Raw genomic sequence first — 15,433 nt, 5'->3', positions numbered from 1 at the left:
TAGAAAGAAACCTTTTGAGAAAGGTGCTTACCATGAAAGATAAAGTGTCATCAAATCATATTCTCAGGTCCAGCAGACAAACTCATAAGGAGTCCAAGAGTCAGCAGAGACCCAACGTTCTCAGGATTTTGAAGGACTAAGGCCACACCTGGATGACAATTAAGAAACAAATTAAAACCTGTGGCTTATTTTTCCTGTTAATCATTTTTTCTAGCTGCTCCATCAAATTCTTCAAGCCACACCTGCTCATTATTGCTTTATTGCTACCAACGAGGAAGCAAGGGGGTTCCAAGTCATAGCAGCAAATACAAAATGAAAACAAAACAATCCCAACCCCCCAAAAAATAGTCACAAATCATGCTCCTGAAACAGCATGCACTTCAATCTAGGAGTAAGGAGTATAATTTGGCACTGGGTTTCATCTTAACAGCATCCTAAGAACTAACAAAAGTCTATCACAAAACCATGACTTAGGGCTCAATTTTCATTTCTGAGCATGTAACCTTTGTTTACATATTTGCAGCTCTGGGGCTCAGCAGTGTAATCAAGTGCTCCTTATTTTAATTAAGGGAGTCAAATTTGCATATGCAAACTCCCCTTTTACTGGTGTTAATACCTCAGCAATGCCAGCAGCTTTGAAGGAATTAAGAAAACAATAAAAGACAGAAATAAAAGAAATCGAACAATTAATCAGTTTTATTTCACAAAAGTAAGGGAAGGAGCAGAGTTGACAATATTGTTGCTTCACCTTCCTTTTTGGGTAACCACAAACATACAGAGCTCCTCTTCAAGGGGATGCTGACAAGAATCAGTGCAAGACAGACAAGTTTCTGTGCTATTGAAAAAAAGAAAATGAATTTGTGGGCTTAAGATAATGTCACTGAGACCTTCACAGGTGCACCAGAAAACCTTAGATTTTGAAGCAACTGTACAGGGGTTACGAGGAGAGGGGAGGAAGTTTTGATTTTTTCCATGTTGGTTTGACTATACAATCCTCCAGCAAAATTTGGACGGTAGCATTGATTCCCACTGGTCTGCTCACATCCAGAAGGCAAGTCTCCCATTTTAAGGAGAGAGACAAAAGCTTGGCATGCTATAATGTTGCTTGGCACAATTTCCCTTCCTATGCAAGTACCCGAGTGGTTAGAAGGGAATTGGTCCTTAGAGCTTACTGGAAGAGCTCACCATGGAGATGAGTGTGCCTGTATAAACAGTAAAACCCACTACAAAGTGCTGTACAACACAACAGGCTCAGGAAGAGCCACTGTGGTACAAACCTATTGAGTAAATAATAAAAAGTTTTAAAATGGTTCAAAAGTGTATTTTCACAACAGGACTGAATTGCTTCAGAGAAAAGTATTGTGTTGATTCTTAAGCATTTCCATGAGAGATTTCCTTTCTTTTCCTTTTTGTTTTGCCACTTAGCATGACTGTTACATAGGCCACTTGCATAATGATGTACAGTTCCTCACAGTCCCTGGGCACAAATTATAAGAAACCCATTGTAAATTCACCCGGTGCCTAAGACGTTTAGCTGCTGTGGTTTTAAAGAACAAACTCAGTAAATATTTTAACATAATCTGGGACTAAGGGGATTGAAAGGTGATATTGGCAGAGGGAAAGATATTTTCTAGCTGACTGGGAAGAGATAAGTGGTCCTTCTCTGCCTACTGCAGACTTCAACTTCCCCTTTATTTTCTGACTTGTTTTTCAACTTTATTCTTCTTTCCTAAACTAATAATGGGAGGAAACCTTTCCATAACGCTCCATTTCATGACATAGAGAAAAGACATGTTGATCTATGTCCATCATTAGACTCAGTCGTAATTTTATTTCCTCCTATGTCTCAAAAACGCTTATAGAGAGTAAAAATTATCACAAGTTTCTCTGTGAAATACAATAAATTAAGAGCACACAAATAATTAATTCCTACAGCAGTTAACAAAAAGTTTGTTGTCTAATTATCCAGGGCCAAACTATTCATAATTGACATTCTCACAGCCTAGGAACAGCTAAGGGGCTACATTTTGTTCTCACATCTCTAAATCAGGAGAATCTCCTCTAGATTGTACAGCTGCAACTGTGAGTAGAATATTTGAGTAGACATACTTTTATGGCCTGTCTTATGAGCGTTGATGAGCATTTCCTTGAGGAAGTACCTTTGACTCATTTTTGGTCCCCCTGAGAGCCTCTGCACTGCAGAAACTGAATAACCTTGTCCACCCAGGGGGCAGGTAGGAATCCCAGCACCTGTGAGGTATATAGAGCACCAGAGACAGGACTTTCACAGCCTCAATTTCACTTAATTGTGAAATAGATGGGAGAATAGGGAATAAAAGACACATTTAGGAGTGTGCTAGTCTTAAAACAAACTGCAAAGATAAAAAATAAAGTACTATTCTGCCTAGATGAGATTAATTCTGGACATAATTTCAGCAGCTGAGGTTTCAAGAAATACATGAAATATTGCATACAAGGCATCACAGCTTATTGACAAAGAAGTTTTGTAGTCCAGGTTAGAAGTGAAGAATATAACAACATAGGGTTTTTGCTCTGTTTTTGCTATGTCTTTCAGCTCAGAATAAGAAGCAGCCCCAAAGTTCTCTTGAGTCCAGAATTTGTGGACAGTCTGAAAAAAACCCCACAGCTACACTGAACTTTTATGGAAACTCAGAAGCAGAAGGCACTTTGAATGGTTTCAATTTCACAATGCATCTTTCAAGAAGCTATAATAAGGCACAGTTTCCAGCAGTTGCCAGATTCACTGCAAAGAATATTCAAAAGGATTTTCGATATGGAAAATAATGTCATATACCAAATAATAATTTTGAAAACAATGCTTAAATAATGTCTGAGACCATCTACCTGTTGCAATGTGACTTTACTATCTTTTGCTCAGAAAAGGTTTATCAGTGTCTTCAGGTAGAAATGGTAAATTGTCTTTGATTCCATGGTAAAATTAAACAACCCAAGGTGTTTAACCAGCAAGGCTGTAAACTATGACAAAGCATCTGTGGGTTTTCCATTTTAATATCCCATTATGAAGGCATTATAATGATTTGCAGTGTTTACTAGCATGATTATCTTTCTAATAGAGAAATCAAAGACTTTATGCTGTTTCTTTTTCTTTTGGTTGTGGGTTTTTTTTTGTTTTTGTTTTTTTTTCCCTGCAAAGAGGATATGTGATTTTTCAGGTGAGAGAAAATTAACATTCTTATGGAAAAAGGCATGGAGTCATATATTGTTATAGTACAGGTTAGTGAATGGTTTAAGGCTGAGAAGACAGAGCTGTAGCACTTGCACATATGCCAAGTCCATCAAGGCCCAGAGTCTCTCAACACTAAAGACTGAATTAGTTCTTCCACAGACTGCTGTTTAATTTAGCAGAACTGATTTGCACTTCACTGAGCCACAGTCCAAGGGGAGACTTCACTGAATTCACATGAAAAGGTCTACTCTGGCCCAAGCTGGCAAAGAAAAAGTTAAAAGCAAGACAGCTTGTTGAGAAGAGTGATATGTGCTCCTCATATACTACAAAAGCTCTTTTGTCTTCCTCTGGGGAAACCTGGGAAGAAGGTGGCACACACACACTGACTTACTTTGGAGCGCTCAGACCCTTAACTGGGCAGCGTGACAAAGTGTTTGTGTGTTTATGCGGTGCAATGCACACATTCACTTGTGAACTGCAGAAATGCCAAGCAAAAATTGCCAGTACCAGCGACCTTACCAGTTCCACGACCAAAAGCCATTTGGTGAGATGCTGACATAGTGCTCCTCCTCCTCCCCTCAGCCAGTGCCACTGAACTCAGCCACCCCTGTCTGAGCTACCTGAGGGGCCAGGAAAATACACTGCTTCATCTCTATTTGGCAACTTGTGAATTTAAAAACCAGTCCAGGATTTCACACCTATTTGTCACCTGGCTAAACAGCACTTTATTTTGCAGAAACTAAATCAGACCTCTTAAGCAGACCATATGCCAATACTATCTTGATTAACTAGCAGTCAATACTACACACTGTCATCAGTTTCCACGGAGATAGACCCACTAAAGCAGCTATCCCCATTCAGTATGGCCCAATTAGAGTATACAGTAATAATATTCTACATTTATATAAGCCATTCATCCTCAAGCACTTCAGAGATTACAGTGTTCTGATGCCACTGGTGAGTGTATTATAACTGCCTCCATGCAGCCACACTGAACCATAGCAGTTTTTCAAGTGCAAGGCAGCAGCCAATTGGCATGGCAGTTTCTGCTGCCATGGATGCAGGAACAATGCTGCAATGTTTCTGAGATAAACCCATGACAATATATATAAAAAAATAAAGTTTGAGTTTCTGAATCTCTCTTTGGAAGAAAGACTTTTAGCTTTAGAACTAATCAGAATAAATCCATGTAATAAAATGTACAGACCTCAGTAAACTTAATTTGAGAAAACAGCCAAGACATCTCTTTCTATATATAAATTCCACAGATCCTGCAGATTAAATATTTCAAAACCTGTTATTTGGACAGCTAAGCTCCCTTTGCCAGTGACTGAATACTGAATTACTTTTGGATGTTTTTTCCTCCCTTTAGTACCTAATTTCAGTTTTATTTCCTCTTTCTATTGTAGAAAGTATTTCTGACTAACCATCCCCTTCCACAGCCCTTCATTTTTTGTTATAATCCTCCATTTTACAAATGCAGAGAATATCTCATCTTCAGCTACATTTTCTAAATGACAGTGGGAATGAAAATGAGGTATTGAATGCTTAGCTAAATGAGGTATTGAATGCTTAGCTTACCTTTCTCTGCAAGTTTTGTGCAATATTTTATATACATGGTATATACAGCATCTTGTTTAGTTGTTGTAGATGGAGGGATGCATTCACTCCTAAGAGAGAAGCAACAATATATTTGACTGATATAAGACAGTTAATAACATCCAGAGGTAAATGAAACACTGGTTTAACAAGATCTGATGTCAAGGTACATGAGTATTTACTGCATAAAGGACAGGGTCAGACAAAACTGTCAGGAAGATCCTGCTGTTGAGCCATGATGTTCACAAAGGATCCCCTTGCATTCTAAACATCTCAGAGGGGAGCTCAAGTGCAGCTGAATCCAGACTTAGTTCCAGACTTGGTCAATGGTTTATGTCTAAATGATGATATACATATTCATCATCCATCCTTTTTATCATGACCCTTCCCATCTGCTCTATTAAGAAAATACTACCTTCCACTAACAGAGAATTTAAACTATTGGTTTGGGAGGTTGTGTTTTTCTGCTGCATGAGGGTTGTGTTTCTCCAGAAGCAAGCTAGGTTTTGGTGTTTTTATACCAAGGATGCTGGTAAGTCTTGCAGACCTACCATTTTCCTTCGGAGATGCCAGCTTTCAGTTCTTCTGACCTTCTGTTGTGTTTTTTAAATGCTATGAAAACACTATTGATAAAATACCACATTTAAAAATATTTCTACAAAGAGAAGTTCAGTAAGGTTATGTGTTTTATTGCCATTTACTCATTATTCAAAAATGAAGAGGTTTTTCTCAAACCTGCTAAAATAAAAATGTTCCTTTTGAGAAAGTCTAAGTTCAGAAAGCTGTTTCAGCCCGTGTTTAGCTCTGGCATATGCTTACTATTTGTTGCAAGGGGACTTAATTCACTCTCCATGCATGGTTTTTGAATAGAGACTTTTCTCGGAATTGAAGCTGAAGTATCGGGAAGTTTATCCTCAGAGGTAAATGTTTTGGAAGGTTAACAGCCTGTGGAAATAGAGGAGCCCTATGTTATGTTTAGTACTCACTACAGCTGAAAGATGAAATAGAGACTCTCTTCACCCAGGCACTGAAATGCAGCCACCTGTGGGGAGTAATGTGCCAGCTCTTTAGTGCAACAGTGCAAAACCATTTAAGTGGGAAGTGAAGTGTTATACCTCAGTCCGAAGGGAGTGTTTGCCATTGTTATTACTGAACAGCATGACATTTTTCTCTGGGTGGAAGGCACTGTTTCTGTAATGCCATGTTTCTAAAGGATTTGGCTTCGGATAAACAAGAAATGGGATCCTGCCATCAGTTAATCAATAACTCACTGCCATGGACCGATCTCCCTACTTAGCACTGGAAGAAGCCAGAAGAAGCAAGGCCATGAACAAAGCAACTGTCACTTAATGCAAGTGCCTACCTAGTAGGGTTGCTTTTATTTGTAATTTTTTTCACTAAACTCTTCAACAGAGATTATTGAAATGTTTGGTACAGACAAAGCTTTGATGCTTTTGCTCTAGATTAAGATCACAATTTAATTAATCATAAATTTCCTTTCTTTTCCAGCAGAACTCAATGTCTCACCTTAATTTAGGGAATTTCTCTTACAAATTAAACATTAATCTGAATTTTAACAAAGTCCAACCCGTTAACTTTAAAAATCAACTTTACCCTTCCTCAGTGTGGAAAAACTTGGGAGAAGTTTTGCAAGAGCCAAGGCAAGATAAAAGTACTGGAGACCTACAAGCATAATTCTAGTTCTCTGAGATGATGTGTTAAAGGAAACCACACACTATTTGGGTTTAATGTATTAACTGTGGTGCTTTTTTCCACTCTGATTTTCTTTCCTCAAACTCAAGGAATTTAATTTCCCCAAATTCAGCACACCACCACTGCCTGCCCTCCTGCTCCCAAGTGCTAGAAGGAAAATCATGAACACGGTTTAAAAATCATTAAAATAAGAAATTGTAAGATTATGTGTGGAAAAAATTGCCTTAAATGCGTAGATACACTTTCGCCTGAAGGTGGCAATATTTAATAATATTCTGAAGAAACAAACTTTCCATATAGATACCTTTAATTAAAGTTTTATGGTTTTAAGCAAATATCCTTCTCCCCCATTATTTTTTCACAATGTGTTGAGAGAGAAGTATGATGAAGTATCATATATTTGTTTCAAACATCCTTAAGCATATGTTACGCAAAATTATTTGCAATTAAAATTAAAGCAAACAGATAATATATAAGCCATATTAATAATAAGATATATAAACATTATGCAACAAACCAACTCTGCCATCCCCTCAGTTTGAAAGCAACTTTAAAAAAGACAGGCTGTATGTTCCTTTTCACAGTATTACTACCAATATGCTCCTCCCAACCTCAAATTCCTGCTTATTCTTTCAAACCAGGCCTTATCTTTAGGCCAAGTTATTTCACCTGCCCTCAGAAAATGCTGTGATTTAGAAAGTGATGCATCAGCCAGACAAGAAGAGGTAGCATTTTGGGTATTGTTCTGTATGGTGGCATGACTTCGGTGCCCTGTAGACCAAGGGCGAAGGGCTGTGTGCACTCAGCGTGGGGTAGTAGCCAGTGAAGGTTCTTCATGCAGGAAAGAAAAAAGGATCTTAAATATAATTCCTATATATTTTGTTTTTTAAAAAATATATTTCTTCCTAAAAATAAAAATAAATATCAATTCACAAATATCTATCTTTGGATTATTAAGAAGATAGAACATAATTCTATAAATTTCCTAATCTTTCTATCCTTTTTTATCTGTCACTGATTTACACAGGGCTCATTGATTTTTCCACTGTCTACTCTAAAATTCAGTGATTTCTGCTATCCCATTGATTACTGTTATTGAGGCTTCAAGAAGAAAGATATTAGTCACAGAATTGAAATGTTTTACACAGTCCTGGTTGGTAAGGCTACATCTGCACTGTTCTGAGCGTTCCCTACTAGGAAATCATGTCAGATTTAAAGAAAAAAGAACACTTAACTAGGGCAGGTAGCAAATTAAAAAAAAAAAAAAAAAAAAAAAAAAAAAAAAAAAAAAAAAAAAAAAAAAAAAAAAAAAAAAAAAAAAAAAAAAAAAAAAAAAAAAAAAAAAAAAAAAAAAAAAAAAAAAAAAAAAAAAAAAAAGAAAAGAAAAGAAATCCTCAAAGTTCAGAAGACAGCAACTATTGTATTAAGAGCAGTTAGGCAAGAAAACTGCTTGCTGAATTTGCCCTGTCTACAGATGACATGATAACAGGCTGTGAGTACTTAAGAAGAATTAATAATAAGAATGTAGAGAGGGTAGTGTGGGAGGACTGTTGGTAGAATAGGGAAAGCAGGTAGAGGTATAGTAATAGCTCAGAATTACTGAAGGGGAAAATGTAGATTAAATAGTACTAAATGAGAGAAGAGGGAGGTAATATGGCATAGGGGGTCACTGATTTCAAAGCAAACGTTCATCCCTGAGGATCACATCAACCTACACTGTTTGCAGAGGCTGGAGCCTGTGACTCCAGAGGTCTTTTCAACTCTAATTCATATGGGTCAGATCACTCCTCTCTATGGCAATAACTAAAGGAGGAGTGTTTTGTGTGGAAAGCCCTGCTTCCTGAGGGACTGCCCTAAGCAAAGCAAACTGGGAGCCTAGCTGTGTACACCCTGCTGGTTCCTACACCTTTGCTGCAGCCTTGAGCTTTACCCAGGCTTTCCAACTTGAAAGAGGAAAAGAATCCCTCAGTAACAACTCCTGTTGGCTCTGGAGAGGAGCTGATATAAGTAAAACATAAACAAGAATTGGAGAACAGTTAGTTGGAGTACCATTAGTTAACCTGGAAAAAATGCCACTGATGAATCAACAGCTTCAAAACCTATTGGTTCACACAATATCTGACAGAAGGTTGACTGCCTTCATATCCATCCCTGAGTAAAAGTGAGCAGTAAATTATTATCCTTCCAAACCAGACACAAAGGTCATTTAGGAGGGGAGGAGAAGAAAATAAGACTGTAGCCTTTTCCTGCCTGTTCCTCCTGCCCACCCATGTGCCTAGCCCAGTGTGTAAACTGGCAGATTCCCTGACATTGTTGTAGGTCTGGAAAAGAGATACAAACTAGCCCCCTTCTAGGGGGCTTCTATATGACACCACAGTCACAATCTTTCTCTTAAAGTGTAGCCAAAGTTCTGGTTGGGTTTCAAAAGCTTTTTGGGGGCAAGCTCTCAACTGCTTTTTTAATGCATCCACTCTGTGATTTTCAATGCACTTAGTCATTAAAGTAGACTCACTACCCTTAGCATTTCTATTAAAACCGCATGTTCAGGAAAGGAAGAGAGTCTGAGTGAATCACTGACAAGATAGTACAGGTATTGCAGAGGGGGAAAAGGATGATTATTTCCAGGCATATTCCCTTGGAAATTGAATAGACTGGATGAAGAATTGACGAAGTGGTAATATGAACCACAGCATCACAAGGTAACAAGGCAGAAAAGCAAAATTAACACAGTCTCAATCCTATGCATTCAGTTCAGACTTGGTGTTCTGAAAAAATATCATAACACAAAAGGCAGAAAGATTTCCTGTACACTCTGATATGAGGTCATTTACTAAAGCAAATATGACACAATATGTTGGTGTGTACCAGTGTATGCAGATTAGTCCTCTGCAACAGCCATAGTTAGAAAGGATTTTCAGACTGCAGCTGCAGGGACAAGTTAAGTGCATTCATAAACAGGATGGTCTCAATATAAGAATCTCTGAACACCACAGATGAAAATGAATTAGGCAATAAAAATCGAGGAGTAAAAATAACATGTAATAGATAAACGAAGATGAACTGCTGTGCCATCCAGAAAGTTTTGTTACAAATAGAAAAGTCTTCATCAAAGTGTCAAAAGCAAACACTTTTGTCCCTTCTGAGATCTGGTAGGATTTTGCTCTGCAGACCTAGATCTGAAGAACAAAGCCACCAGGTCCAAGCCTCAGAATCATGGTGCTCAAGCTTGGCACAGGGAAGAGCAGAGGAAAAAGCTCTCTAACCCCACAGCCAGCACTTTAACACCTGCAGGCACAGGGTTTGTATCTCAACACCAGTGCCAAGTCTCGGCAACACTATCTCCAGAACCTTGCTGTTCTCCAACAGGTCTGGTCTTTCCCCAAGGCACTTAGAAAAAGCACTCTCTGGTGCTCTAGGGAGAGATCTAGAGGGTGCAGAGCAGTGCATGCTTCCCTGATCTGGCTATGCCCTGGGGCACTTTGCAGTTCATTTGGTGGGAACAACACCATGCCACACACAGCCCATTCCACTTACCAGGGCTATCTTTGCAAGATTCAAAGATACAAAACACCAGTGCCCTGGCTAGAACACTCCATCAGAGCAAAGCACCTCTAAAGATATGACATTTTTGCAAAGAATACCTCAATAACAAATTGCAAAAGTCACGTGCTCCGATTATTTGTGCTTTAATTATTATGCTTCTCCTCTCCTATTCTCATGAGTTGTGCATATTTTATTTTCAATAAGGATGCTCGATGAAGATTAATTAATACCTTTAATACTCAACTTAGCATAGAATAAAATATTTATTGTGTTAGTTCATATTCTGATGTGCTAGACAAAGTTCTCACACCTAACAAAATTAAGGGTCAGTCAAACAGTAAGAATATGTCAGGTCCAATCCTGGCTGTACTGATCTGTGGTTTTGCCAGTGTCTCTTTCACCACAGAGAATCTCAGTAAATTTCTTTTCTTGGTGAAATCACATTGCGATGTACCTTTGTGACAGAAGAATTATCTACTCAATGAGATGAATTTCCAATGAACGTCACATGGAGGTGAAAGGTTTGTGGGTTTTTTTTGTTTGTTTGTTTTGTTTAATTTTGTTTTTCCAAAAAGTGCACGGAGAAAAAAATTCTTTTGCTTTTGGGCTCTCTTGCCAGTTAGTTCAGGACTGGAAATGGTTTTATCTTTTATTAACCAGCAGGTCATCTCTATTATCTCAGATGGAACATACTGTCCCATTTACAGCCCTGCCTCTGAATACCTTTTCTACATTTCCATATTTTCCCTTTTCTAAAAGAACCCACTGTGGAAAAAAAAGAAAAAATAAAATTCAAGTTGAAGAAGCCTTTAATAAAAGGAAGAAATACTATGGCAGAAGAAGCACGTAATTCCGTAAGATTCATTTACTAAATTTTAACATATGCCACAGCAGGGTGGCATGAGTCTAATTGGATTTGAAAATTGTGTGAATCTCCTGTAATAAAAGCCATATTTGCCAGGGCAACTACAGGAAAGCATTATTCCTATTGGGTCTTAGATTTAAAGCACAGCAGAATGAAAGCATGAATAACAAACATTCTACTAAATACCCTTCCACATGACTGTGGAATGCCATGCAACTTCAAACCACAGTTCCGAAAAACAGGATTTATGTAAAGTTTGTCTCCTACCAACAACCTCATATTGAAAGAATACTCCGGGGGAAGCTTTAAGGAAGATTAGCAAAATAATCCTTTCATGCTGGGAGTTGCATTTCTTCACTTAAATGGCCACTTCTAGCAATGAAAACTGAGGAAAAACTGCCACTGAAAGATCTCAATAGAAAGCAGAATCTGAGTGTTTTCTGGAGTCAGCTTAATTGTTTCTTAATAGACAGCTATCACACACATTTCATTCTTTCAGTGAAAAAGTATGATCTATATGATAACAACATTTGTTAATGAAGTCTCACCAACACAGACAGTATTGTATTAATGTAACATGATATTTATATTTTGGCCAGGTAAAAATGATCTGAAGGTGAGCATTTAAATTTTTCATTTGTTTCCTGTTTTATACATTTTGAAGCATGCAAAGGAACTGCACATGCACTGTCTAAATCTTGTGAGGAACACAGAGGTTTTTTTCACAGCACTTAATAAAGCTGAGCTTTTTCTCAACCCCACCTGCAATGACAGATCAAGGAGATTTTTGCTCTTAAAAACGAATGCCTCCAGATAAATTTCTTTCTTTAAAGGACAATGTATGGATAAGAGTTGAGCAGTACTGCTGTAGAGAAATGTGTAAACAGCAGTCTGTGACCTGGCAACAGCACTGAATAGAAATACACATTCTCTTTAAAAGATATCGTGCACAAGTAGTTTTAAATGAAAATCTGGGTTGAAGCTTAGTTTTTTTGTTGTGGTTTTTTTTTTTGTGTGTGTGTTTTTTTTTTTTTTTCCCCTTCTTTGGTTTTCCTTATTCTGACAGAATAAACCAGAAATAACTTCAATTTTCCTATCTGAATATTCACTATTTATTTCTGGTGTAGCATGCAACTTTAGGCAGAAAGACTCATGAACAAAGAAACTGATCTCTTGAGGTAGCCATAGGTATTCTTTTTACTATTCATTCATATTTTCTTACTATTACATAAGCCACAAAGCAAAGAAGGCAAAACACTTCCTAGGATGTGACACAGCACCGCTCAAGGTGGACATACAGTCTTTGTGAGAAATAATGTGAAAAGACCTTGGGGACCTGCAGAGTGGGTCAACAGGCCTTATGAGATACAAAGTAGTGGGGTTTCATCAAATGAAAGTGAAGGAATAAAAGTTTGTTTAATTTTCTTCCCACACGAGAGATTTTAATCCTATGCTAAAGGGCTGCACCACAGATTTTTCACTGCAGAGGAAAGGAATTCTTTTTTTTTTTGTCAGTTAAATGTGAATCCTGATATGCCCACAATGAGACATTTTCCAAGTAAAAAGTGATCATTTGCTTGAAGTTTGTGCATTACCTCAGCAGAAGTCCATTTGACTATATAAGATGCAACAGAGGGGCAAAGCAGGCCATTTTCCTCTCTTTTTAAAAAGCCAAAATCAAAAGGGAGAAAAAAGAACAGTAATAGCAGACCAGGGACATGACTGTGATCTAACTCTACTTTTTTATCCTGAGGTAAGTTACTTGACTGCAGTATACTTTCACTCAGGTCAATATGAGGATGGAATCAAGCCAAATGGATTTACATCAGCGTGTGTCTTCATAATTACTATGAAAAACCATCCTTGAGTTCCACAGCAGTTGAAGCTGTACTTTGTCACAGACTTTGAGAGAAGGCAGATTCCATCTCTGATGTCCCTGTGTGACACAAGCCGATGAATTTACAACATTTTTTCTCTGCTATAGAGACTTGTACTCACTGAGAAGAGACTCTGAGAATGATGGTTGTATCCACTGTTACACTCATCAAACACCAACTCCACTACTATCATAACATTAACCTCAAACGCTTTTTTTGTTCTGGTTGCTGTTTTATCAGCCAGTACCAAAAACCAAGACCCTGGGCATTAGTATAGCTTAAACCACCTCCCAAAATTCCCTCTCTGCTAGTCAAAAAATGACCTTAGCTATCCCTGCAGATGTATTAGTACATGTTAGTCCAGTGATATTTGCTACTGAGAAAAATCTCTCCAATATTCTCCCATCCTCCAGTACTACCTCATTTTCTAGGGATCTCACAGAGGGCAGCACCAACATCCAGTACTTCCTTTTTGTTGCCCAGATCCCATCACTTACTGTCAGTGAACTTGGAAACTGAACATCAGAAGATTACTAACCAACACTGCAGTTCTCAGTCAGATATCAGCGATGATGCCTTTTCTGTTAAATAAAAGCTATATTCCACAGAGATCTTTCAGAACACTGAGCTGATACATCTAAATAACAAAACAGTTTCAGGCAAGATAGCCAGTTTTCCATCTGACTAACCCCAAGTAATAAAAAACCCCATAATTGTATTAGCTCTACTTCATTTTTTTTCATCACTTAAACTCTCAACAAATGCATACCTAAGAAGAGACCTTCTGTAATAGCCACTCTAAGTGAGTGCATGGAAAACATTAAAAAAAAAACCTCATGCAATGCTGAGTCCTGTTCTTAACCTATCTATATAAGAAACTTCTAATAGTGACAAAGTGAAATAGATGTGAATGATAAAAAAATTATTCTCCTGTAGAGATGACCTGTAGAGATGAGGTTTTTTTTCTTGTAACTGATTAGAAGGGGGTCCCAAGTCCATATTCCCCCAAATAGCCAGTGAAAGTAACTGGTAATTTGAAATCATCTGAATTAAACTAATTATCTCCAACCTATAATGAACTGAATATTCTGAGTTTCATTTTTTTCTCTTTAAAATATATATTCGTTATTTGTGTTGTGTCAACTTAGAAACGCTTCTTGAAGACCTTTTTCTCATAAGGGAGGAAGAAGAATATATGTTATATTTCACATTTGTGTAAAATAACTTATTTTTTCCCATCTTTATGATGATTTTGGTATGGTTCTGGAAAAAAACAATTTTATGGCTGTGCTGGAAAATCTACAGTATAATTAAAATACTGTTGCACATGGAATGAAAGAGCTAAGGAGATGCAAGATGAGCAACAGCACTAGTTCACAGATAAGGGAAATGAGGAATGTCAGTTTTGAGACAATAACTCTCTGAGTTACTCATACATCTAATTACCCAAATAAAAATCTAGGCCTAGATGGCACAGGTTCACTGGTGAAGACACTAGAAATTGCAGTCAGATCTAGAAAGCTCCATCCATTTAGCGGCTTAGACAAGACAGTCATACTCCATTTTCAGTGCTGATAGAATTTTTATAGGTAATTTTCATTGAGATGTAAAGTATCTTTTTAAAAGTACAGCTGAATAAAACTTATATATGCAAATTTTAATATTTCAGAATAACTAATACTGTAGAAAGCAGCAAAAAGTCAATAAATTGTTAGGAAAATATAAATAAAACCAAACAAACAGCATGGAAATGCCATGCTGAGCTTCCTCATAAAAGATGATGAGACGTTATTTTGATCTCACATACCAATGTGATTTTTCAATTATCTGCAAATAAAAAGTTTTATAGGACTTTTCAGATAAAATTACTTTGACAAAAGTCAGATCTTATGAGCATATTATTTCAATAATTCCCACCTGAGGTATTTTTATAAACTCCTTGTAATGGATGTATCTGCACCAAACCCTTTCTAGTTTTTGAAACTTTTTAAATTAAGCAAACCATCCTAATTTGTACAATTCATACTTAGCTATATTACTTAATTCTGCTATCTTTTCCTCTACTTATCTGTATTACTTATTTCTGCTGTCTTTTCCTCTTCACATTACACGGTAACATGAGATACTGCTATCTTGTTTAAGCTTTCTACTGATTTAGCACTTTAAACCACAGGTTTTGGAGTCAGTTGGAAGATAAGATAGACAGCCTCAGAGTAAGTTGAATTTGCCCAACATTGCTTGTCCATTGCTTCCACCAGACATTTAATTAGCATTATAGCAAGAAAGAATACATTGTGAAGGAAATCACTTGGATATTTAATGATTTCTCTGACATATTTAAAATAATGTTCAAAGTAAAAGGAGATGAGACATTGAACAAATTACCACTATTCTTCTGTTGGACCCTGTACTGAGAACAACCCAGAACCAGGTCTTGCATCAAAACCAAGGAAGAACTGAATCACAAATTTCAAACACATCTGAAGGAGGGGATTAGAATTAGATTTCCCAGCTCAGATTTGCTACATTAATATTGAAAGGCAGAATCAACTGCAGCCTAATTCCAGGCATTTGGACTTTGTCATCCAAAATAGTCATTGTATAAGATACTACAAGAAGGAGTCACAC

This window comes from Empidonax traillii, unplaced genomic scaffold, assembly GCF_003031625.1.
Source record: "Empidonax traillii isolate 1590-97213 ecotype Southwest subspecies unplaced genomic scaffold, ASM303162v1 scaffold347:size1123457, whole genome shotgun sequence".
Lineage (NCBI taxonomy): Eukaryota > Metazoa > Chordata > Aves > Passeriformes > Tyrannidae > Empidonax > Empidonax traillii.
The sequence above is the reverse complement of the archived record's forward strand: the minus strand, read 5'-3'. Positions refer to the sequence as shown.